Source organism: Anopheles marshallii, assembly GCF_943734725.1.
Source record: "Anopheles marshallii chromosome X unlocalized genomic scaffold, idAnoMarsDA_429_01 X_unloc_90, whole genome shotgun sequence".
In the NCBI taxonomy this organism is placed as follows: domain Eukaryota; kingdom Metazoa; phylum Arthropoda; class Insecta; order Diptera; family Culicidae; genus Anopheles; species Anopheles marshallii.
In genome coordinates, this window is record NW_026525943.1 from 32,501 (window position 1) to 42,009 (window position 9,509).

Genomic DNA, 9,509 nt, shown 5'->3' on the forward strand with positions numbered 1-9,509 from the left:
AGATCGGTACCAGACTTCAACTCAATCGGCCGATTGGTTTAACTAATAAGTGCACCGGTCCTACCACCTTCAGAAGCAGCATTCCCGGCCTGTTGCATGTATTAGCTCTGGTTTTCATCAATCTTCCCCTGCTGTGTTATACTGAGCTTATGCGGTTTCTCGATTGTCGTGCAAAGTGTGTTATCACACATACCCAATATGCTCAACTCTCATGTTCGTTTGACGCACCAAACTTTATTAGTGATGCACCACACAACAGGTTTTAATATACGCGATCGTGTGTGTTTCAGTGTGAACTTGGTGCGCCAAGTCCATTTGTGATGCATCACTTAGCTAACCATCTTTCGGGACTGTTTAGGGTATGTGCTCCTCCACATCTATGCTTACTCGTACACATTCTCTGTCAATAGGTTTAAGATCGGGCATTCTACCATATCATTGCCTTAATGCTTTCAAATTCAGGCTACCAAGGTAACCTAATTGCGTTCGAAACTCAACTTGTGAGCTGTCGGCCCTAGAAGTTTTTTAGGCTGCTAGGACCTCGCTCTACATTTTGCCTTTGGACTTCTCGAAGCTCAACTTGTGAGCAGTTCCATGCACCACTACCCGTATCTCTTAGCTTAGTTCTAGCCATGTGCGTTCAAAGCTCAACGTTAAGCTGTGTCCTGCACCACAATCGTTATATAATAAGCTTATCTCTAAGCTTTTTTGCGTTCAATGCTCAACGTTAAGCTATCCCTTCGCTTAGAACCTCGCTCTACATTTTGCCTTTGGACTTCTCGAAGCTCAACTTGTGAGCAGTTCCATGCACCACTATAGGTATCTCTTAGCTTAGTTCTAGCCATGTGCGTTCAAAGCTCAACGTTAAGCTGTGTTCTGCACCACAATCCTTATATAATAAGCTTATCTCTAAGCTTTTTTGCGTTCAATGCTCAACGTTAAGCTATCCCTTCGCTTAGAACCTCGCTCTATATTCAACTTTCAGATACCTCAAAGTTCAACTTATGTGGTCTGCTATCGAGCTTGAAGGGCTTCGTTCTCTGACAGAGGGGGGTTTTTGGGCCAAATTATGCAATATTAGTTTAACCTCCGTCGCAGAACCACATTTGACCAGGTCGAGAAAAAAAATTTTTCGTGACGACCTGGTCCCCCATAGTAGGGAATGAACATGACATCTTAACCATATTTGACCATTTTCAAATTTCTCGTCGCGGAATGATGACTTTACTAGTAAAATTTGTTCCGGGTAGGGACCTCCCATACAAAATTTTCATCGCTCCAAAAGTGATTTCGTTTCACTTTTCAACATTTACAAGGTCCATAAATCATGTTTTGAGACGATATGGAAAAAAAAATTTTTTGCCCGTCTCGACCAACTCGACCGATGGTGACCACAGTAGGGTGCTCCATACAAATTTTCCTTATGTGGAATTTTTCGGTGTAAAATAAGGTTTCTCCAATCGATCGCGGGTTTCACTTTTCATCATTTGCTAGGTCTAACTATGATGTTTTGAGTGGTCCCGCAAAAATTTTTTCTTGGACCGGGCCTTCCTTCCCGGCCCTGTCGGTGTGCTCTGCAGTAGGGTGCTCCATACAAATTTTCCTTATGTGGAATTTTTCAGTGTAAAATAAGGTTTCTCCAATCGATCGCGGGTTTCACTTTTCATCATTTGCTAGGTCTAACTATGATGTTTTGAGTGGTCCCGCAAAAATTTTTTCTTGGACCGGGCCTTCCTTCCCGGCCCTGTCGGTGTGCTCTGCAGTAGGGTGCTCCATACAAATTTTCCTTATGTGGAATTTTTCAGTGTAAAATAAGGTTTCTCCAATCGATCGCGGGTTTCACTTTTCATCATTTGCTAGGTCTAACTATGATGTTTTGAGTGGTCCCGCAAAAATTTTTTCTTGGACCGGGCCTTCCTTCCCGGCCCTGTCGGTGTGCTCTGCAGTAGGGTGCTCCATACAAATTTTCCTTATGTGGAATTTTTCAGTGTAAAATAAGGTTTCTCCAATCGATCGGGGGTTTCACTTTTCATCATTTGCTAGGTCTAACTATGATGTTTTGAGTGGTCCCGCAAAAATTTTTTCTTGGACCGGGCCTTCCTTCCCGGCCCTGTCGGTGTGCTCTGCAGTAGGGTGCTCCATACAAATTTTCCTTATGTGGAATTTTTCAGTGTAAAATAAGGTTTCTCCAATCGATCGCGGGTTTCACTTTTCATCATTTGCTAGGTCTAACTATGATGTTTTGAGTGGTCCCGCAAAAATTTTTTCTTGGACCGGGCCTTCCTTCCCGGCCCTGTCGGTGTGCTCTGCAGTAGGGTGCTCCATACAAATTTTCCTTATGTGGAATTTTTCAGTGTAAAATAAGGTTTCTCCAATCGATCGCGGGTTTCACTTTTCATCATTTGCTAGGTCTAACTATGATGTTTTGAGTGGTCCCGCAAAAATTTTTTCTTGGACCGGGCCTTCCTTCCCGGCCCTGTCGGTGTGCTCTGCAGTAGGGTGCTCCATACAAATTTTCCTTATGTGGAATTTTTCAGTGTAAAATAAGGTTTCTCCAATCGATCGCGGGTTTCACTTTTCATCATTTGCTAGGTCTAACTATGATGTTTTGAGTGGTCCCGCAAAAATTTTTTCTTGGACCGGGCCTTCCTTCCCGGCCCTGTCGGTGTGCTCTGCAGTAGGGTGCTCCATACAAATTTTCCTTATGTGGAATTTTTCAGTGTAAAATAAGGTTTCTCCAATCGATCGCGGGTTTCACTTTTCATCATTTGCTAGGTCTAACTATGATGTTTTGAGTGGTCCCGCAAAAATTTTTTCTTGGACCGGGCCTTCCTTCCCGGCCCTGTCGGTGTGCTCTGCAGTAGGGTGCTCCATACAAATTTTCCTTATGTGGAATTTTTCAGTGTAAAATAAGGTTTCTCCAATCGATCGCGGGTTTCACTTTTCATCATTTGCTAGGTCTAACTATGATGTTTTGAGTGGTCCCGCAAAAATTTTTTCTTGGACCGGGCCTTCCTTCCCGGCCCTGTCGGTGTGCTCTGCAGTAGGGTGCTCCATACAAATTTTCCTTATGTGGAATTTTTCAGTGTAAAATAAGGTTTCTCCAATCGATCGCGGGTTTCACTTTTCATCATTTGCTAGGTCTAACTATGATGTTTTGAGTGGTCCCGCAAAAATTTTTTCTTGGACCGGGCCTTCCTTCCCGGCCCTGTCGGTGTGCTCTGCAGTAGGGTGCTCCATACAAATTTTCCTTATGTGGAATTTTTCAGTGTAAAATAAGGTTTCTCCAATCGATCGCGGGTTTCACTTTTCATCATTTGCTAGGTCTAACTATGATGTTTTGAGTGGTCCCGCAAAAATTTTTTCTTGGACCGGGCCTTCCTTCCCGGCCCTGTCGGTGTGCTCTGCAGTAGGGTGCTCCATACAAATTTTCCTTATGTGGAATTTTTCAGTGTAAAATAAGGTTTCTCCAATCGATCGCGGGTTTCACTTTTCATCATTTGCTAGGTCTAACTATGATGTTTTGAGTGGTCCCGCAAAAATTTTTTCTTGGACCGGGCCTTCCTTCCCGGCCCTGTCGGTGTGCTCTGCAGTAGGGTGCTCCATACAAATTTTCCTTATGTGGAATTTTTCAGTGTAAAATAAGGTTTCTCCAATCGATCGCGGGTTTCACTTTTCATCATTTGCTAGGTCTAACTATGATGTTTTGAGTGGTCCCGCAAAAATTTTTTCTTGGACCGGGCCTTCCTTCCCGGCCCTGTCGGTGTGCTCTGCAGTAGGGTGCTCCATACAAATTTTCCTTATGTGGAATTTTTCAGTGTAAAATAAGGTTTCTCCAATCGATCGCGGGTTTCACTTTTCATCATTTGCTAGGTCTAACTATGATGTTTTGAGTGGTCCCGCAAAAATTTTTTCTTGGACCGGGCCTTCCTTCCCGGCCCTGTCGGTGTGCTCTGCAGTAGGGTGCTCCATACAAATTTTCCTTATGTGGAATTTTTCAGTGTAAAATAAGGTTTCTCCAATCGATCGCGGGTTTCACTTTTCATCATTTGCTAGGTCTAACTATGATGTTTTGAGTGGTCCCGCAAAAATTTTTTCTTGGACCGGGCCTTCCTTCCCGGCCCTGTCGGTGTGCTCTGCAGTAGGGTGCTCCATACAAATTTTCCTTATGTGGAATTTTTCAGTGTAAAATAAGGTTTCTCCAATCGATCGCGGGTTTCACTTTTCATCATTTGCTAGGTCTAACTATGATGTTTTGAGTGGTCCCGCAAAAATTTTTTCTTGGACCGGGCCTTCCTTCCCGGCCCTGTCGGTGTGCTCTGCAGTAGGGTGCTCCATACAAATTTTCCTTATGTGGAATTTTTCAGTGTAAAATAAGGTTTCTCCAATCGATCGCGGGTTTCACTTTTCATCATTTGCTAGGTCTAACTATGATGTTTTGAGTGGTCCCGCAAAAATTTTTTCTTGGACCGGGCCTTCCTTCCCGGCCCTGTCGGTGTGTTCTGCAGTAGGGTGCTCCATACAAATTTTCCTTATGTGGAATTTTTCAGTGTAAAATAAGGTTTCTCCAATCGATCGCGGGTTTCACTTTTCATCATTTGCTAGGTCTAACTATGATGTTTTGAGTGGTCCCGCAAAAATTTTTTCTTGGACCGGGCCTTCCTTCCCGGCCCTGTCGGTGTGCTCTGCAGTAGGGTGCTCCATACAAATTTTCCTTATGTGGAATTTTTCAGTGTAAAATAAGGTTTCTCCAATCGATCGCGGGTTTCACTTTTCATCATTTGCTAGGTCTAACTATGATGTTTTGAGTGGTCCCGCAAAAATTTTTTCTTGGACCGGGCCTTCCTTCCCGGCCCTGTCGGTGTGCTCTGCAGTAGGGTGCTCCATACAAATTTTCCTTATGTGGAATTTTTCAGTGTAAAATAAGGTTTCTCCAATCGATCGCGGGTTTCACTTTTCATCATTTGCTAGGTCTAACTATGATGTTTTGAGTGGTCCCGCAAAAATTTTTTCTTGGACCGGGCCTTCCTTCCCGGCCCTGTCGGTGTGCTCTGCAGTAGGGTGCTCCATACAAATTTTCCTTATGTGGAATTTTTCAGTGTAAAATAAGGTTTCTCCAATCGATCGCGGGTTTCACTTTTCATCATTTGCTAGGTCTAACTATGATGTTTTGAGTGGTCCCGCAAAAATTTTTTCTTGGACCGGGCCTTCCTTCCCGGCCCTGTCGGTGTGCTCTGCAGTAGGGTGCTCCATACAAATTTTCCTTATGTGGAATTTTTCAGTGTAAAATAAGGTTTCTCCAATCGATCGCGGGTTTCACTTTTCATCATTTGCTAGGTCTAACTATGATGTTTTGAGTGGTCCCGCAAAAATTTTTTCTTGGACCGGGCCTTCCTTCCCGGCCCTGTCGGTGTGCTCTGCAGTAGGGTGCTCCATACAAATTTTCCTTATGTGGAATTTTTCAGTGTAAAATAAGGTTTCTCCAATCGATCGCGGGTTTCACTTTTCATCATTTGCTAGGTCTAACTATGATGTTTTGAGTGGTCCCGCAAAAATTTTTTCTTGGACCGGGCCTTCCTTCCCGGCCCTGTCGGTGTGCTCTGCAGTAGGGTGCTCCATACAAATTTTCCTTATGTGGAATTTTTCAGTGTAAAATAAGGTTTCTCCAATCGATCGCGGGTTTCACTTTTCATCATTTGCTAGGTCTAACTATGATGTTTTGAGTGGTCCCGCAAAAATTTTTTCTTGGACCGGGCCTTCCTTCCCGGCCCTGTCGGTGTGCTCTGCAGTAGGGTGCTCCATACAAATTTTCCTTATGTGGAATTTTTCAGTGTAAAATAAGGTTTCTCCAATCGATCGCGGGTTTCACTTTTCATCATTTGCTAGGTCTAACTATGATGTTTTGAGTGGTCCCGCAAAAATTTTTTCTCTTAGCCAGTCGACCCTTTCGTCCATGTCGGTGTGTTCTGCAGTAGGGTGCTCCAACCAAGTTTTCCTAATGAAAGTTTTTCGTGGTTTCGTGTGAGTTAAAAACTCCGGAACTTGGCTTATTTTCACCATAATTTCCACATATGGTGACCAACTCAATAAACGTTTTGTGCGTATCCTATGGACAGTTTTTCGCGTTCAACTTGGTGAACTAGGGTTGTATTCCCGAAGGGTAAAAAAATCTGGACTTAGCCAAATTTTGAAGTCTCCAACCAATCTTGGCCTGTTAGATTATCTTGGTTGGTTTGCTATGGGCTGGTACGGCCTACTTGATAGGCAATGTTTCAACTCTTGGAACCTTTCGTGGTTGCTAAGCACTGTCCATGGCCTTCTTGATAGAAATGGCTTATGGTGGCCATGGACTTAGCAAAATTTTGAAGTCTCCAACCAATCTTGGCCTGTTAGAGTATCTTGGTTGGGTTGCTATGGGCTGGTACGGCCTACTTGATAGGCAATGTTTCAACTCTTGGAAGCTTTCGTGGTTGCTAAGCACAGTTCGTGGCCTTCTTGATAAAAATGGCTTATGGTGGCCATGGACTTAGCAAAATTTTGAAATCTCCAACCAATCTTGGCCTGTTAGAGTATCTTGGTTGGGTTGCTATGGGCTGGTACGGCCTACTTGATAGGCAATGTTTCAACTCTTGGAAGCTCTCGTGGTTGCTAAGCACTGTTCGTGGCCTTCTTGATAGAAATGGCTTATGGTGGCCATGGACTTAGCCAAATTTTGAAATCTCCAACCAATCTTGGCCTGTTAGATTATCTTGGTTGGGTTGCTATGGGCCGGTACGGCCTACTTGATAGGCAATGTTTCAACTCTTGGGCGCTTTCGTGGTTGCTAAGCACTGTCCATGGCCTTCTTGATAGAAATGGCTTATGGTGGCCATGGACTTAGCAACATTTTGAAGTCTCCAACCAATCTTGGCCTGTTAGATTATCTTGGTTGGGTTGCTATGGGCTGGTACGGCCTACTTGATAGGCAATGTTTCAACTCTTGGAAGCTTTCGTGGTTGCTAAGCACAGTTCGTGGCCTTCTTGATAAAAATGGCTTATGGTGGCCATGGACTTAGCAAAATTTTGAAATCTCCAACCAATCTTGGCCTGTTAGAGTATCTTGGTTGGGTTGCTATGGGCTGGTACGGCCTACTTGATAGGCAATGTTTCAACTCTTGGAAGCTCTCGTGGTTGCTAAGCACTGTTCGTGGCCTTCTTGATAGAAATGGCTTATGGTGGCCATGGACTTAGCCAAATTTTGAAATCTCCAACCAATCTTGGCCTGTTAGATTATCTTGGTTGGGTTGCTATGGGCCGGTACGGCCTACTTGATAGGCAATGTTTCAACTCTTGGGCGCTTTCGTGGTTGCTAAGCACTGTCCATGGCCTTCTTGATAGAAATGGCTTATGGTGGCCATGGACTTAGCAACATTTTGAAGTCTCCAACCAATCTTGGCCTGTTAGATTATCTTGGTTGGTTTGCTATGGGCTGGTACGGCCTACTTGATAGGCAATGTTTCAACTCTTGGAAGCTTTCGTGGTTGCTAAGCACAGTTCGTGGCCTTCTTGATAGAAATGGCTTATGGTGGCCATGGACTTAGCCAAATTTTGAAATCTCCAACCAATCTTGGCCTGTTAGAGTATCTTGGTTGGGTTGCTATGGGCCGGTACGGCCTACTTGATAGGCAATGTTTCAACTCTTGGGCGCTTTCGTGGTTGCTAAGCACTGTTCGTGGCCTTCTTGATAGAAATGGCTTATGGTGGCCATGGACTTAGCCAAATTTTGAAGTCTCCAACCAATCTTGGCCTGTTAGATTATCTTGGTTGGTTTGCTATGGGCTGGTACGGCCTACTTGATAGGCAATGTTTCAACTCTTGGAAGCTTTCGTGGTTGCTTAGGATAAGAATCCCGACGAGAAAGGTTTCCCGGACTTATAAAAATAACCGATTAGCCCCAAGGACACATCTTCCTTGAAAGGCTAATCATGCACCACACACCACACCACCCATAGGCTTGCAAGCAGCACTCTTGTCGAGTGCAGCAAGCCTATGCTCACATCAACTACCGTACACGTACCACCATAGGCTTGCAAGCAGCACTCTTGTCGAGTGCAGCAAGCCTATGCTCATCAACTACCATACGTACCACCACAGCCTTGCAAGCAGCACTCTTGTCGAGTGCAGCAAGCCTATACTCCACGAACTAACCACTTCACCACCAAGCATGGGTCGCCTGAGAGGATCGATGCGAACGCATCTCTACAACTCGCAGCTCCCAGCCTGTAGTCCCGTCGTTTGCGGGCGGTCGAAGGTGTCGAAACTAGTTGTATCCACGGTCGACGGGAGCACAGCCACCAGGGTTCCCTGTGATAAGGTACTTCCACGTGCAGCGTGCACCCGCCCGTTGCGGCTCAGTCTAGTGCTATAGCGGGGATGAGACGGCAGTGTGCACGGGGCAGCACCGACGGATCTCAGAGGGTTGTTAAGCCCGCTAGCTTCCGATCACCTAATGGGTTTATGATGCGCTATCAGCTCGGATTGGATACGACCTTAGAGGCGTTCAGGCATAATCCAGCGGACGTAGCGTCATACCAAAGTCCGGTCGAACTAGTATTGAGCCAGTGGTCCGTACCTGTGGTTCCTCTCGTACTGCACAGGAATTCCGTTAAGATAGCAGCATACAGCACACACCAGTAGGGTAAAACTAACCTGTCTCACGACGGTCTAAACCCAGCTCACGTTCCCTTGAAAGGGTGAACAATCCTACGCTTGGTGAATTTTGCTTCACAATGATAGGAAGAGCCGACATCGAAGGATCAATAAGCCACGTCGCTATGAACGCTTGGCGGCCACAAGCCAGTTATCCCTGTAGTTGCGAGCGAACCTCCGTAGTGAACGGACGTGTTGTGGATGAGCTCTTGTCGACGCGTGCGTGTGAGTGTATACTGTGAGTGCATACTGAGTAAGACAAAGTGTGCGAAAGAGACACCAAACGGCCACCGAGGACCTTGGTTCCACGTGTCCGGCCCCCGATCTCGGCCGCCGACCCCCCACCCAAATTTCACCCCCCCACCCCTTAAGGGGGGGGAGTTTTTCGTGGGCAGGTTTTTGTTGAATATTAAGGCGAATTGTGAACCGATCCGGACGATTAAGGTGTCGTTGGATGCGTCTCGGTAAGACGCATCTTACAAAATTTTGTATGTGTGTGTGTGTGCGTTACACCGGAAGTGGCACTTGAAAAACTGTGAGTTTTTGGTGGGGGACCGTTTTACCCCCCAAAAAGTGCGTTAGTGATCTTAAAAACACTTGAGGACTATAAGTGAGAATATCCCGCGTCGATAGAGTGGTCTAACATTTTTGTGCGACGAACCGTTGCGGAGTTATAGGCTTCCAAAGTTGGAGGTTTTGGCGATTTCCGGCGTCTTTCGTTCCCATGCATTTTGTATGGGACAGCTGTTCGGTGGCGCGTTCTTGGCCGAGTACCGTGGGTCGTCGCGTGTGACGTCAGTGCAAAGTACCGGTTTGCGCCC